Raw genomic sequence first — 16,086 nt, 5'->3', positions numbered from 1 at the left:
TCTGGTAGGACAGACTCTAGCAGGACAGTCTCTGGCAGGGAGTCTCTGGTAGGACAGTCTCTAGCAGGACAGTCTCTGGTAGGACGGTCTCTAGCAGGACAGTCTCTAGCAGGACAGTCTCTAGCAGGACAGTTTCTAGCAGGACAGTCTCTGGTAGGACGGTCTCTAGCAGGACAGCCTCTGATCGGACAGTCTCTAGCAGGACAGTCTCTAGCAGGACAGTCTCTGGCAGGAGAGTCTCTGGTAGGACAGTCTCTAGCAGGACAGTCTCTAGCAGGTCAGTCTCTGGTAAGACAGTCTCTAGCAGGACAGTCTCTAGCAGGACACTCTTTAGCAGGACAGTCTCTGGCAGGACCGTCTCTGGTAGGTCAGTCTCTTGCAGGACAGTCTCTAGCAGGACAGTCTCTAGCAGGACAGTCTCTTAGGACAGTCTTTGGCTGGACAGTCCCTAGCAGGACAGTTTTTGGCTGGACAGTCTCTCGCAGGACAGTCTTTGGCTGGGCAGTCTCTAGTAGGACATTCTCTAGCAGCACAGTCTCTGGTAGGACAGTCTCTGTCAGGACAGTCTCTAGCAGGACAGCCTCTGGCAGGACAATTTCTGGCAGGACCATCCCTGGCAGGACAGTCTCTAGCAGGACAGTGTCTAGCAGGACAGTCTCTGGCAGGACAGTCGCTGGTAGGACAGTTTCTGGCAGGATAGTCTCTGGTAGGACAGTCTCTCGCAGGACAGTCTTTGGCTGGATAGTCTCTAATAGGACAGTCTTTGTCTGGACATTCTCTAGCATGACAGTCTCTAGCAGGACAGTCTCTGTCTGGACAGTCTCTGTTAGGACGGTCTCTAGCAGGACAGTCTCTAGCAGGACAGTGTCTGGCAGGACAGTCTCTGGCAGGACAGTCTGTGGCAGGACAATCTCTAGCAGGACAGTCTCTGGCAGTACTGTCTCCAGCAGGACAGTCTCTGGCTGGACAGTCTCTAGCAGGACAGTCTCTGGCAGGACAGTCTCTGGCAGGACAGTCTCTGGCTTGACAGTCTCTAGCAGGACAGTCTCTAGCAGAACAGTCTCTAGCAGGATAGTGTCTGGCTGGACAGTCTCTAGCAGGACAGTCTCTAGCAGGTCATTCTCTAGCAGGACATTCTCTAGCAGGACAGTCTCTAGCAGGACAGTCTCTAGCAGGTCAGTCTCTGGCAGGACAGTCTCTAGCAGGACAGTCTCTAGCAGGTCAGTCTCTGGTAGGACAGTCTCTAGCAGGACAGTCTCTGGCAGGACAGTCTCTGGTAGGACAGTTTCTAGCAGGACAGTCTTTAGCAGGACAGTGTCTAGCAGGACAGTCTATAGCAGGACGGTCTCTGGTAGGACAGTGAATAGCAGGACAGTCTCTAGCAGGACACTCTCTGGTAGGACAATCTTTGGCTGGACAGTCCCTAGCAGGAAAGTCTCTAGCAGGACAGTCTCTAGCAGGACAGTCTCTGGTAGGATAGTCTCTGATACGACCGTCTCGAGCAGGAGAGTCTCTGGCAGGACAGTCTCTAGTAGGACAGTCTCTGGCAGGACAGTATCAAGCGGGTCAGTCTCTGGTAGGACAGTCTCTGGCAGGACATTCTCTAACGGGTCAGTCTCTGGTAGGACAGTCTCTAGCGGGTCAGTCTCTGGTAGGACAGTCTCGAGCGGGTCAGTCTCTGGGAGGACAGTCTTTAGCAGGACAGTCTCTAGCAGGACAGTCTCTAGCAGGACAGTCTCTGGCTGGAGAGTCTCTGGTAGGACAGTCTCTGGTAGGACAGACTCTAGCAGGACAGTCACTGGCAGGGATTCTCTGGTAGAACAGTCTCTAGCAGGACAGTCTCTAGCAGGACAGTCTCTAGCAGGACAGTCTCTAGCAGGACAGTTTCTAGCAGGACAGTCTCTGGTAGGAGAGTCTCTGGTAGGACAGTCTCTGGTAGGACAGACTCTAGCAGGACAGTCTCTGGCAGGGAGTCTCTGGTAGGACAGTCTCTAGCAGGACAGTCTCTGGTAGGACGGTCTCTAGCAGGACAGTCTCTAGCAGGACAGTCTCTAGCAGGACAGTTTCTAGCAGGACAGTCTCTGGTAGGACGGTCTCTAGCAGGACAGCCTCTGATCGGACAGTCTCTAGCAGGACAGTCTCTAGCAGGACAGTCTCTGGCAGGAGAGTCTCTGGTAGGACAGTCTCTAGCAGGACAGTCTCTAGCAGGTCAGTCTCTGGTAAGACAGTCTCTAGCAGGACAGTCTCTAGCAGGACACTCTTTAGCAGGACAGTCTCTGGCAGGACCGTCTCTGGTAGGTCAGTCTCTTGCAGGACAGTCTCTAGCAGGACAGTCTCTAGCAGGACAGTCTCTTAGGACAGTCTTTGGCTGGACAGTCCCTAGCAGGACAGTTTTTGGCTGGACAGTCTCTCGCAGGACAGTCTTTGGCTGGGCAGTCTCTAGTAGGACATTCTCTAGCAGCACAGTCTCTGGTAGGACAGTCTCTGTCAGGACAGTCTCTAGCAGGACAGCCTCTGGCAGGACAATTTCTGGCAGGACCATCCCTGGCAGGACAGTCTCTAGCAGGACAGTGTCTAGCAGGACAGTCTCTGGCAGGACAGTCGCTGGTAGGACAGTTTCTGGCAGGATAGTCTCTGGTAGGACAGTCTCTCGCAGGACAGTCTTTGGCTGGATAGTCTCTAATAGGACAGTCTTTGTCTGGACATTCTCTAGCATGACAGTCTCTAGCAGGACAGTCTCTGTCTGGACAGTCTCTGTTAGGACGGTCTCTAGCAGGACAGTCTCTAGCAGGACAGTGTCTGGCAGGACAGTCTCTGGCAGGACAGTCTGTGGCAGGACAATCTCTAGCAGGACAGTCTCTGGCAGTACTGTCTCCAGCAGGACAGTCTCTGGCTGGACAGTCTCTAGCAGGACAGTCTCTGGCAGGACAGTCTCTGGCAGGACAGTCTCTGGCTTGACAGTCTCTAGCAGGACAGTCTCTAGCAGAACAGTCTCTAGCAGGATAGTGTCTGGCTGGACAGTCTCTAGCAGGACAGTCTCTAGCAGGTCATTCTCTAGCAGGACATTCTCTAGCAGGACAGTCTCTAGCAGGACAGTCTCTAGCAGGTCAGTCTCTGGCAGGACAGTCTCTAGCAGGACAGTCTCTAGCAGGTCAGTCTCTGGTAGGACAGTCTCTAGCAGGACAGTCTCTGGCAGGACAGTCTCTGGTAGGACAGTTTCTAGCAGGACAGTCTTTAGCAGGACAGTGTCTAGCAGGACAGTCTATAGCAGGACGGTCTCTGGTAGGACAGTGAATAGCAGGACAGTCTCTAGCAGGACACTCTCTGGTAGGACAATCTTTGGCTGGACAGTCCCTAGCAGGAAAGTCTCTAGCAGGACAGTCTCTAGCAGGACAGTCTCTGGTAGGATAGTCTCTGATACGACCGTCTCGAGCAGGAGAGTCTCTGGCAGGACAGTCTCTAGTAGGACAGTCTCTGGCAGGACAGTATCAAGCGGGTCAGTCTCTGGTAGGACAGTCTCTGGCAGGACATTCTCTAACGGGTCAGTCTCTGGTAGGACAGTCTCTAGCGGGTCAGTCTCTGGTAGGACAGTCTCGAGCGGGTCAGTCTCTGGGAGGACAGTCTTTAGCAGGACAGTCTCTAGCAGGACAGTCTCTAGCAGGACAGTCTCTGGCTGGAGAGTCTCTGGTAGGACAGTCTCTGGTAGGACAGACTCTAGCAGGACAGTCACTGGCAGGGATTCTCTGGTAGAACAGTCTCTAGCAGGACAGTCTCTAGCAGGACAGTCTCTAGCAGGACAGTCTCTAGCAGGACAGTTTCTAGCAGGACAGTCTCTGGTAGGACGGTCTCTAGCAGGACAGCCTCTGATCGGACAGTCTCTTGCAGGACAGTCTCTGGCAGGAGTGTCTCTGGTAGGACAGTCTCTAGCAGGACAGTCTCTAGAAGGTCAGTCTCTGGTAAGACATCTCTAGCAGGACAGCCTCTAGCAGGACAGTCTCTAGCAGGACAGTCTCTGGCAGGACAGTCTCTGGTAGGTCAGTCTCTTGCAGGACAGTCTCTAGCAGGACAGTCTCTTAGGACAGTTTTTGGCTGGACAGTCTCTCGCAGGACAGTCTCTGGCTTGACAGTCTCTAGCAGGACAGTCTCTGGCAGAACAGTCTCTAGCAGGATAGTGTCTGGCTGGACAGTCTCTAGCAGGACAGTCTCTAGCAGGTCATTCTCTAGCAGGACATTCTCTAGCAGGACAGTCTCTAGCAGGACAGTCTCTATCAGGTCAGTCTCTGGCAGGACAGCCTCTAGCAGGACAGTCTCTAGCAGGTCAGTCTCTGGTAGGACAGTCTCTAGCAGGACAGTCTCTGGCAGAACAGTCTCTGGTAGGAAAGTTTCTAGCAGGACAGTCTTTAGCAGGACAGTGTCTAGCAGGACAGTCTATAGCAGGACGGTCTCTGGTAGGACAGTGAATAGCAGGACAGTCTCTAGCAGGACACTCTCTGGTAGGACAATCTTTGGCTGGACAGTCCCTAGCAGGAAAGTCTCTAGCAGGACAGTCTCTAGCAGGACAGTCTCTGGTAGGATAGTCTCTGATACGACAGTCTCTAGCAGGAGAGTCTCTGGCAGGACAGTCTCTAGTAGGACAGTCTCTGGCAGGACAGTATCAAGCGGGTCAGTCTCTGGTAGGACAGTCTCTGGTAGGACATACTCTAACGGGTCAGTCTCTGGTAGGACAGTCTCTAGCGGGTCAGTCTCTGGTAGGACAGTCTCGAGCGGGTCAGTCTCTGGGAGGACAGTCTCTGCAGGAAAGTGTCTAGCAGGACAGTCTCTAGCAGGACAGTCTCTAGCAGGACAGTCTCTGGCAGGAGAGTCTCTGGTAGGACAGTCTCTGGTAGGACAGACTCTAGCAGGACAGTCTCTGGCAGGGAGTCTCTGGTAGAACAGTCTCTAGCAGGACAGTCTCTGGTAGGACGGTCTCTAGCAGGACAGTCTCTAGCAGGACAGTCTCTAGCAGGACAGTTTCTAGCAGGACAGTCTCTGGTAGGACGGTCTCTAGCAGGACAGCCTCTGATCGGACAGTCTCTAGCAGGACAGTCTCTAGCAGGACAGTCTCTGGCAGGAGAGACTCTGGTAGGACAGTCTCTAGCAGGACAGTCTCTAGCAGGTCAGTCTCTGGTAAGACAGTCTCTAGCAGGACAGTCTCTAGCAGGACACTCTTTAGCAGGACAGTCTCTGGCAGGACAGTCTCTGGTAGGTCAGTCTCTTGCAGGACAGTCTCTAGCAGGACAGTCTCTAGCAGGACAGTCTCTTAGGACAGTCTTTGGCTGGACAGTCCCTAGCAGGACAGTTTTTGGCTGGACAGTCTCTCGCAGGACAGTCTTTGGCTGGGCAGTCTCTAGTAGGACATTCTCTAGCAGCACAGTCTCTGGTAGGACAGTCTCTGTCAGGACAGTCTCTAGCAGGACAGCCTCTGGCAGGACAATTTCTGGCAGGACCATCTCTGGCAGGACAGTCTCTAGCAGGACAGTGTCTAGCAGGACAGTCTCTGGCAGGACAGTCGCTGGTAGGACAGTTTCTGGCAGGATAGTCTCTAGCAGGGCAGTTTCTGGCAAGATAGTCTCTGGTAGGACAGTCTCTCGCAGGACAGTCTTTGGCTGGATAGTCTCTAATAGGACAGTCTTTGGCTGGACATTCTCTAGCAGGACAGTCTCTAGCAGGACAGTCTCTGGCTGGACAGTCTCTGTTAGGACGGTCTCTAGCAGGACAGTCTCTAGCAGGACAGTCTCTGGCAGGACAGTCTCTGGCAGGACAGTCTGTGGCAGGACAGTCTCTAGCAGGACAGTCTCTGGCAGTACTGTCTCCAGCAGGACAGTCTCTGGCTGGACAGTCTCTAGCAGGACAGTCTCTGGCAGGACAGTCTCTGGCAGGACAGTCTCTGGCTTGACAGTCTCTAGCAGGACAGTCTCTGGCAGAACAGTCTCTAGCAGGATAGAGTCCGGCTGGACAGTCTCTAGCAGGACAGTCTCTAGCAGGTCATTCTCTAGCAGGACATTCTCTAGCAGGACAGTCTCTAGCAGGACAGTCTCTAGCAGGTCAGTCTCTGGCAGGACAGTCTCTAGCAGGACAGTCTCTAGCAGGTCAGTCTCTGGTAGGACAGTCTCTAGCAGGACAGTCTCTGGCAGGACAGTCTCTGGTAGGACAGTTTCTAGCAGGACAGTCTTTAGCAGGACAGTGTCTAGCAGGACAGTCTATAGCAGGACGGTCTCTGGTAGGACAGTGAATAGCAGGACAGTCTCTAGCAGGACACTCTCTGGTAGGACAATCTTTGGCTGGACAGTCCCTAGCAGGAAAGTCTCTAGCAGGACAGTCTCTAGCAGGACAGTCTCTAGCAGGACAGTCTCTGGTAGGATAGTCTCTGATACGACCGTCTCGAGCAGGAGAGTCTCTGGCAGGACAGTCTCTAGTATGACAGTCTCTGGCAGGACAGTATCAAGCGGGTCAGTCTCTGGTAGGACAGTCTCTGGTAGGACATTCTCTAACGGGTCAGTCTCTGGTAGGACAGTCTCTAGCGGGTCAGTCTCTGGTAGGACAGTCTCGAGCGGGTCAGTCTCTGGGAGGACAGTCTTTAGCAGGACAGTCTCTAGCAGGACAGTCTCTAGCAGGACAGTCTCTGGCTGGAGAGTCTCTGGTAGGACAGTCTCTGGTAGGACAGACTCTAGCAGGACAGTCACTGGCAGGGATTCTCTGGTAGAACAGTCTCTAGCAGGACAGTCTCTAGCAGGACAGTCTCTAGCAGGACAGTCTCTAGCAGGACAGTTTCCAGCAGGACAGTCTCTGGTAGGACGGTCTCTAGCAGGACAGCCTCTGATCGGACAGTCTCTAGCAGGACAGTCTCTGGCAGGAGTGTCTCTGGTAGGACAGTCTCTAGCAGGACAGTCTCTAGCAGGTCAGTCTCTGGTAAGACAGTCTCTAGCAGGACAGTCTCTAGTAGGACAGTCTCTAGCAGGACAGTCTCTGGCAGGACAGTCTCTGGTAGGTCAGTCTCTTGCAGGACAGTCTCTAGCAGGACAGTCTCTTAGGACAGTTTTTGGCTGGACAGTCTCTCGCAGGACAGTCTCTGGCTTGACAGTCTCTAGCAGGACAGTCTCTGGCAGAACAGTCTCTAGCAGGATAGTGTCTGGCTGGACAGTCTCTAGCAGGACAGTCTCTAGCAGGTCATTCTCTAGCAGGACATTCTCTAGCAGGACAGTCTCTAGCAGGACAGTCTCTATCAGGTCAGTCTCTGGCAGGACAGCCTCTAGCAGGACAGTCTCTAGCAGGTCAGTCTCTGGTAGGACAGTCTCTAGCAGGACAGTCTCTGGCAGGACAGTCTCTGGTAGGAAAGTTTCTAGCAGGACAGTCTCTAGCAGGACAGTGTCTAGCAGGACAGTCTCTGGCAGGACAGTCGCTGGTAGGACAGTTTCTGGCAGGATAGTCTCTAGCAGCGCAGTTTCTGGCAAGATAGTCTCTGGTAGGACAGTCTCTCGCAGGACAGTCTTTGGCTGGATAGTCTCTAATAGGTAAAAACAAAAAAACTGCGGATGCTGGAAATCCAAAACAAAAACAGAATTACCTGGAAAAACTCAGCAGGTCTGGCAGCATCGGCGGAGAAGAAAAGAGTTGACGTTTCGAGTCCTCATGACCCTTCGACAGAACTTGAGTTCGAGTCCAGGAAAGAGCTGAAATATAAGCTGGTTTAAGGTGTGTGTGTGGGGGGCGGAGAGATAGAGAGACAGAGAGGTGGAGGGGGTTGGTGTGGTTGTAGCGACAAACAAGCAGTGATAGAAGCAGAATATCAAAAGATGTCAACAACAATAGTACAATAGAACACATAGGTGTTAAAGATAAAGTTGGTGATATTATCTAAACGAATGTGCTAATTAAGAATGGATGGTAGGGCACTCAAGGTATAGCTCTAGTGGGTTTTTTTTTTTATTTTATATAATGGAAATAGGTGGGAAAAGGAAAATCTTTATAATTTATTGGAAAAAAAAGAGAAGGGGGAAACAGAAAGGGGGTGAGGATGGGGGAGGGGACTCACGACCTAAAGTTGTTGAATTCAATATTCAGTCCGGAAGGCTGTAAAGTCCCTAGTCGGAAGATGAGGTGTTGTTCCTCCAGTTTGCGTTGGGCTTCACTGGAACAATGCAGCAAGCCAAGGACAGACATGTGGGCAAGAGAGCAGGGTGGAGTGTTAAAATGGCAAGCGACAGGGAGGTTTGGGTCATTCTTGCGGACAGACCGCAGGTGTTCTGCAAAGCGGTCGCCCAGTTTACGTTTGGTCTCTCCAATGTAGAGGAGACCACATTGGGAGCAACGAATGCAGTAGACTAAGTTGGGGGAAATGCAAGTGAAATGCTGCTTCACTTGAAAGGAGTGTTTGGGTCCTTGGACGGTGAGGAGAGAGGAAGTGAAGGGGCAGGTGTTGCATCTTTTGCGTGGGCAAGGGGTTGTGCCATAGGAGGGGGTTGAGGAGTAGGGGGTGATGGAGGAGTGGACCAGGGTGTCCCGGAGGGAGCGATCCCTACGGAATGCCGATAAGGGGGGGTGAAGGGAAGATGTGTTTGGTAGTGGCATCATGCTGGAGTTGGCGGAAATGGCGGAGGATGATCCTTTGAATGCGGAGGCTGGTGGGGTGATAAGTGAGGACAAGGGGGACCCTATCATGTTTCTGGGAGGGAGGAGAAGGAGTGAGGGCGGATGCGCGGGAGATGGGCCGGACACGGTTGAGGGCCCTGTCAACGACCGTGGGTGGAAAACCTCGGTTAAGGAAGAAGGAGGACATGTCAGAGGAACTGTTTTTGAATGTAGCATCATCGGAACAGATGCGACGGAGGCGAAGGAACTGAGAGAATGGGATGGAGTCCTTACAGGAAGTGGGGTGTGAGGAGCTGTAGTCGAGATAGCTGTGGGTGTCGGTGGGTTTGTAATGGATATTGGTGGACAGTCTATCGCCAGAGATTGAGACAGAGAGGTCAAGGAAGGGAAGGGAAGTGTCAGAGATGGACCACGTGAAAATGATGGAGGGGTGGAGATTGGAAGCAAAATTAATAAATTTTTCCAAGTCCTGACGAGAGCATGAAGCAGCACCGAAATAATCATCGATGTACCGGAGAAAGAGTTGTGGAAGGGGGCCGGAGTAGGACTGCAACAAGGAATGTTCCACATACCCCATAAAGAGACAGGCATAGCTGGGGCCCATGCGGGTACCCATAGCCACACCTTTTATTTGGAGGAAGTGAGAGGAGTTGAAGGAGAAATTGTTCAGCGTGAGAACAAGTTCAGCCAGACGGAGGAGAGTAGTGGTGGATGGGGATTGTTCGGGCCTCTGTTCGAGGAAGAAGCTAAGGGCCCTCAGACCATCCTGGTGGGGGATGGAGGTGTAGAGGGATTGGACGTCCATGGTGAAGAGGAAGCGGTAGGGGCCAGGGAACTGGAAATTGTTGATGTGACGTAAGGTGTCAGAGGAATCACGGATGTAGGTGGGAAGGGACTGGACAAGGGGAGAGAGAAGGGAGTCAAGATAACGAGAAATGAGTTCTGTGGGGCAGGAGCAAGCTGAGACGATCGGTCTACCGGGGCAGTTCTGTTTGTGGATTTTGGGTAGGAGATAGAAGCGGGCCGTCCGAGGTTGGGCAACTATCAGGTTGGAAGCTGTGGGAGGGAGATCCCCAGAGGAGATGAGGTCAGTGACAGTCCTGGAAACAATGGCTTGATGTTCAGTGGTGGGGTCATGGTCCAGGGAGAGGTAGGAGGAAGTGTCTGCGAGTTGACGCTCAGCCTCCGCGTGGTAGAGGTCAGTGCGCCAGACAACAACAGCACCACCCTTGTCAGCGGGTTTGATGACAATGTCAGGGTTGGACCTGAGAGAATGGAGTGCAGTAAGTTCAGAGAGAGACAGGTTAGAATGGGTGAGAGGAGCAGAGAAATTGAGACGACTAATGTCGCGCCGACAGTTCTCAATGAAAAGATCGAGAGAAGGTAAGAATCCAGAGGGAGGGGTCCAGGTGGAGGGAGAATATTGGAGATGGGTAAAAGGATCCGTTGAACTGGGAGAGGACTCCTGCTCAAAGAAGTGAGCCCGGAGACGAAGACGGCGGAAGAAGAGTTCAGCATCATGCCGAGCCCGAAATTCATTGAGGTGAGGGCGTAAGGGTATGAAACTAAGTCCTTTGCTGAGCACTGAACGTTCAGCATCGGAGAGGGGAAGGTCAGGGGGTATAGTGAATACACGGCTGGGGCTGGGATTGGAAGATGGGGTGGGGACGGAGGGACAGGCAGGGGTGGAGGGTCCTAGATGGGTGTTGGTGTCGATGAGTTGTTGTAGCTTGCGTTCCTTAGCACTTGAGAGAAAGAGAAAAAGTTTCTTGTTGAGGCGTCGGATGAGCCGAAGGATAAAATGAAACTGGGGGCACGCGCAGCTTTGAAAAAGGGTACGGCGGTGCTGCTGGAGGGAGAGGTCGAGTGTGTTCATATGGCGGCGCATGGCACTGAGAGTGGATTTCAGAATGTGACGGGAACAGCAGTCCGAGAAACGTTTTATGTCCCGGAGATACCTGTAATCCTGGGTGGGTTCGAAACATGAGGGGTGGAATTTCAGTTGAAATCCACGTGGGGTAAGTCGGAGACGGAGACAGTCACTGAGAAAGGAGATATGGCTGTGAAAGCGGGTTTTAGTAAACACCTTGTCAAACACTAGGAGAGAAATGGAAAGCAATGAAGGTGAACAAGGCAACAGAGAAATCCGGAAATCTTGTCGCAGAGAGGAACAGAACTTCTTCAAGGAGGTAGGCATTTCTTGAAGAGCAGTGGCAGTCAATTAAACACAGAGATAAAAACAAAAAAACTGCGGATGCTGGAAATCCAAAACAAAAACAGAATTACCTGGAAAAACTCAGCAGGTCTGGCAGCATCGGCGGAGAAGAAAAGAGTTGACGTTTCGAGTCCTCATGACCCTTCGACAGAACTTGAGTTCGAGTCCAGGAAAGAGCTGAAATATAAGCTGGTTTAAGGTGTGTGTGTGGGGGGCGGAGAGATAGAGAGACAGAGAGGTGGAGGGGGTTGGTGTGGTTGTAGCGACAAACAAGCAGTGATAGAAGCAGAATATCAAAAGATGTCAACAACAATAGTACAATAGAACACATAGGTGTTAAAGATAAAGTTGGTGATATTATCTAAACGAATGTGCTAATTAAGAATGGATGGTAGGGCACTCAAGGTATAGCTCTAGTGGGTTTTTTTTTTTATTTTATATAATGGAAATAGGTGGGAAAAGGAAAATCTTTATAATTTATTGGAAAAAAAAGAGAAGGGGGAAACAGAAAGGGGGTGAGGATGGGGGAGGGGACTCACGACCTAAAGTTGTTGAATTCAATATTCAGTCCGGAAGGCTGTAAAGTCCCTAGTCGGAAGATGAGGTGTTGTTCCTCCAGTTTGCGTTGGGCTTCACTGGAACAATGCAGCAAGCCAAGGACAGACATGTGGGCAAGAGAGCAGGGTGGAGTGTTAAAATGGCAAGCGACAGGGAGGTTTGGGTCATTCTTGCGGACAGACCGCAGGTGTTCTGCAAAGCGGTCGCCCAGTTTACGTTTGGTCTCTCCAATGTAGAGGAGACCACATTGGGAGCAACGAATGCAGTAGACTAAGTTGGGGGAAATGCAAGTGAAATGCTGCTTCACTTGAAAGGAGTGTTTGGGTCCTTGGACGGTGAGGAGAGAGGAAGTGAAGGGGCAGGTGTTGCATCTTTTGCGTGGGCAAGGGGTTGTGCCATAGGAGGGGGTTGAGGAGTAGGGGGTGATGGAGGAGTGGACCAGGGTGTCCCGGAGGGAGCGATCCCTACGGAATGCCGATAAGGGGGGTGAAGGGAAGATGTGTTTGGTAGTGGCATCATGCTGGAGTTGGCGGAAATGGCGGAGGATGATCCTTTGAATGCGGAGGCTGGTGGGGTGATAAGTGAGGACAAGGGGGACCCTATCATGTTTCTGGGAGGGAGGAGAAGGAGTGAGGGCGGATGCGCGGGAGATGGGCCGGACACGGTTGAGGGCCCTGTCAACGACCGTGGGTGGAAAACCTCGGTTAAGGAAGAAGGAGGACATGTCAGAGGAACTGTTTTTGAATGTAGCATCATCGGAACAGATGCGACGGAGGCGAAGGAACTGAGAGAATGGGATGGAGTCCTTACAGGAAGTGGGGTGTGAGGAGCTGTAGTCGAGATAGCTGTGGGTGTCGGTGGGTTTGTAATGGATATTGGTGGACAGTCTATCGCCAGAGATTGAGACAGAGAGGTCAAGGAAGGGAAGGGAAGTGTCAGAGATGGACCACGTGAAAATGATGGAGGGGTGGAGATTGGAAGCAAAATTAATAAATTTTTCCAAGTCCTGACGAGAGCATGAAGCAGCACCGAAATAATCATCGATGTACCGGAGAAAGAGTTGTGGAAGGGGGCCGGAGTAGGACTGCAACAAGGAATGTTCCACATACCCCATAAAGAGACAGGCATAGCTGGGGCCCATGCGGGTACCCATAGCCACACCTTTTATTTGGAGGAAGTGAGAGGAGTTGAAGGAGAAATTGTTCAGCGTGAGAACAAGTTCAGCCAGACGGAGGAGAGTAGTGGTGGATGGGGATTGTTCGGGCCTCTGTTCGAGGAAGAAGCTAAGGGCCCTCAGACCATCCTGGTGGGGGATGGAGGTGTAGAGGGATTGGACGTCCATGGTGAAGAGGAAGCGGTAGGGGCCAGGGAACTGGAAATTGTTGATGTGACGTAAGGTGTCAGAGGAATCACGGATGTAGGTGGGAAGGGACTGGACAAGGGGAGAGAGAAGGGAGTCAAGATAACGAGAAATGAGTTCTGTGGGGCAGGAGCAAGCTGAGACGATCGGTCTACCGGGGCAGTTCTGTTTGTGGATTTTGGGTAGGAGATAGAAGCGGGCCGTCCGAGGTTGGGCAACTATCAGGTTGGAAGCTGTGGGAGGGAGATCCCCAGAGGAGATGAGGTCAGTGACAGTCCTGGAAACAATGGCTTGATGTTCAGTGGTGGGGTCATGGTCCAGGGAGAGGTAGGAGGAAGTGTCTGCGAGTTGACGCTCAGCCTCCGCGTGGTAGAGGTCAGTGCGCCAGACAACAACAGCACCACCCTTGTCAGCGGGTTTGATGACAATGTCAGGGTTGGACCTGAGAGAATGGAGTGCAGTAAGTTCAGAGAGAGACAGGTTAGAATGGGTGAGAGGAGCAGAGAAATTGAGACGACTAATGTCGCGCCGACAGTTCTCAATGAAAAGATCGAGAGAAGGTAAGAATCCAGAGGGAGGGGTCCAGGTGGAGGGAGAATATTGAAGATGGGTAAAAGGATCCGTTGAACTGGGAGAGGACTCCTGCCCAAAGAAGTGAGCCCGGAGACGAAGACGGCGGAAGAAGAGTTCAGTATCATGCCGAGCCCGAAATTCATTGAGGTGAGGGCGTAAGGGTATGAAACTAAGTCCTTTGCTGAGCACTGAACGTTCAGCATCGGAGAGGGGAAGGTCAGGGGGTATAGTGAATACACGGCTGGGGTTGGGATTGGAAGATGGGGTGGGGACGGAGGGACAGGCAGGGGTGGAGGGTCCTAGATGGGTGTTGGTGTCGATGAGTTGCTGGAGCTTGCGTTCCTTAGCACTTGAGAGAAAGAGAAAAAGTTTCTTGTTGAGGCGTCGGATGAGCCGAAGGATAAAATGAAACTGGGGGCACGCGCAGCTTTGAAAAAGGGTACGGCGGTGCTGCTGGAGGGAGAGGTCGAGTGTGTTCATATGGCGGCGCATGGCACTGAGAGTGGATTTCAGAATGTGACGGGAACAGCAGTCCGAGAAACGTTTTATGTCCCGGAGATACCTGTAATCCTGGGTGGGTTCGAAACATGAGGGGTGGAATTTCAGTTGAAATCCATGTGGGGTAAGTCGGAGACGGAGACAGTCACTGAGAAAGGAGATATGGCTGTGAAAGCGGGTTTTAGTAAACACCTTGTCAAACACTAGGAGAGAAATGGAAAGCAATGAAGGTGAACAAGGCAACAGAGAAATCCGGAAATCTTGTCGCAGAGAGGAACAGAACTTCTTCAAGGAGGTAGGCATTTCTTGAAGAGCAGTGGCAGTCAATTAAACCTACATCCGTGATTCCTCTGACACCTTACGTCACATCAACAATTTCCAGTTCCCTGGCCCCTACCGCTTCCTCTTCACCATGGACGTCCAATCCCTCTACACCTCCATCCCCCACCAGGATGGTCTGAGGGCCCTTAGCTTCTTCCTCGAACAGAGGCCCGAACAATCCCCATCCACCACTACTCTCCTCCGTCTGGCTGAACTTGTTCTCACGCTGAACAATTTCTCCTTCAACTCCTCTCACTTCCTCCAAATAAAAGGTGTGGCTATGGGTACCCGCATGGGCCCCAGCTATGCCTGTCTCTTTATGGGGTATGTGGAACATTCCTTGTTGCAGTCCTACTCCGGCCCCCTTCCACAACTCTTTCTCCGGTACATCGATGATTATTTCGGTGCTGCTTCATGCTCTCGTCAGGACTTGGAAAAATTTATTAATTTTGCTTCCAATCTCCACCCCTCCATCATTTTCACGTGGTCCATCTCTGACACTTCCCTTCCCTTCCTTGACCTCTCTGTCTCAATCTCTGGCGATAGACTGTCCACCAATATCCATTACAAACCCACCGACACCCACAGCTATCTCGACTACAGCTCCTCACACCCCACTTCCTGTAAGGACTCCATCCCATTCTCTCAGTTCCTTCGCCTCCGTCGCATCTGTTCCGATGATGCTACATTCAAAAACAGTTCCTCTGACATGTCCTCCTTCTTCCTTAACCGAGGTTTTCCACCCACGGTCGTTGACAGGGCCCTCAACCGTGTCCGGCCCATCTCCCGCGCATCCGCCCTCACTCCTTCTCCTCCCTCCCAGAAACATGATAGGGTCCCCCTTGTCCTCACTTATCACCCCACCAGCCTCCGCATTCAAAGGATCATCCTCCGCCATTTCCGCCAACTCCAGCATGATGCCACTACCAAACACATCTTCCCTTCACCCCCCTTATCGGCATTCCGTAGGGATCGCTCCCTCCGGGACACCCTGGTCCACTCCTCCATCACCCCCTACTCCTCAACCCCCTCCTATGGCACAACCCCTTGCCCACGCAAAAGATGCAACACCTGCCCCTTCACTTCCTCTCTCCTCACCGTCCAAGGACCCAAACACTCCTTTCAAGTGAAGCAGCATTTCACTTGCATTTCCCCCAACTTAGTCTACTGCATTCGTTGCTCCCAATGTGGTCTCCTCTACATTGGAGAGACCAAACGTAAACTGGGCGACCGCTTTGCAGAACACCTGCGGTCTGTCCGCAAGAATGACCCAAACCTCCCTGTCGCTTGCCATTTTAACACTCCACCCTGCTCTCTTGCCCACATGTCTGTCCTTGGCTTGCTGCATTGTTCCAGTGAAGCCCAACGCAAACTGGAGGAACAACACCTCATCTTCCGACTAGGGACTTTACAGCCTTCCGGACTGAATATTGAATTCAACAACTTTAGGTCGTGAGTCCCCTCCCCCATCCTCACCCCCTTTCTGTTTCCCCCTTCTCTTTTTTTTCCAATAAATTATAAAGATTTTCCTTTTCCCACCTATTTCCATTATATAAAATAAAAAAAAAAACCCACTAGAGCTATACCTTGAGTGCCCTACCATCCATTCTTAATTAGCACATTCGTTTAGATAATATCACCAACTTTATCTTTAACACCTATGTGTTCTATTGTACTATTGTTGTTGACATCTTTTGATATTCTGCTTCTATCACTGCTTGTTTGTCGCTACAACCACACCAACCCCCTCCACCTCTCTGTCTCTCTATCTCTCCGCCCCCCACACACACACCTTAAACCAGCTTATATTTCAGCTCTTTCCTGGACTCGAACTCAAGTTCTGTCGAAGGGTCATGAGGACTCGAAACGTCAACTCTTTTCTTCTCCGCCGATGCTGCCAGACCTGCTGAGTTTTTCCAGGTAATTCTGTTTT

Source organism: Carcharodon carcharias, chromosome 20 (genome assembly GCF_017639515.1).
Source record: "Carcharodon carcharias isolate sCarCar2 chromosome 20, sCarCar2.pri, whole genome shotgun sequence".
Classification (NCBI taxonomy): domain Eukaryota; kingdom Metazoa; phylum Chordata; class Chondrichthyes; order Lamniformes; family Lamnidae; genus Carcharodon; species Carcharodon carcharias.
The sequence above is the reverse complement of the archived record's forward strand: the minus strand, read 5'-3'. Positions refer to the sequence as shown.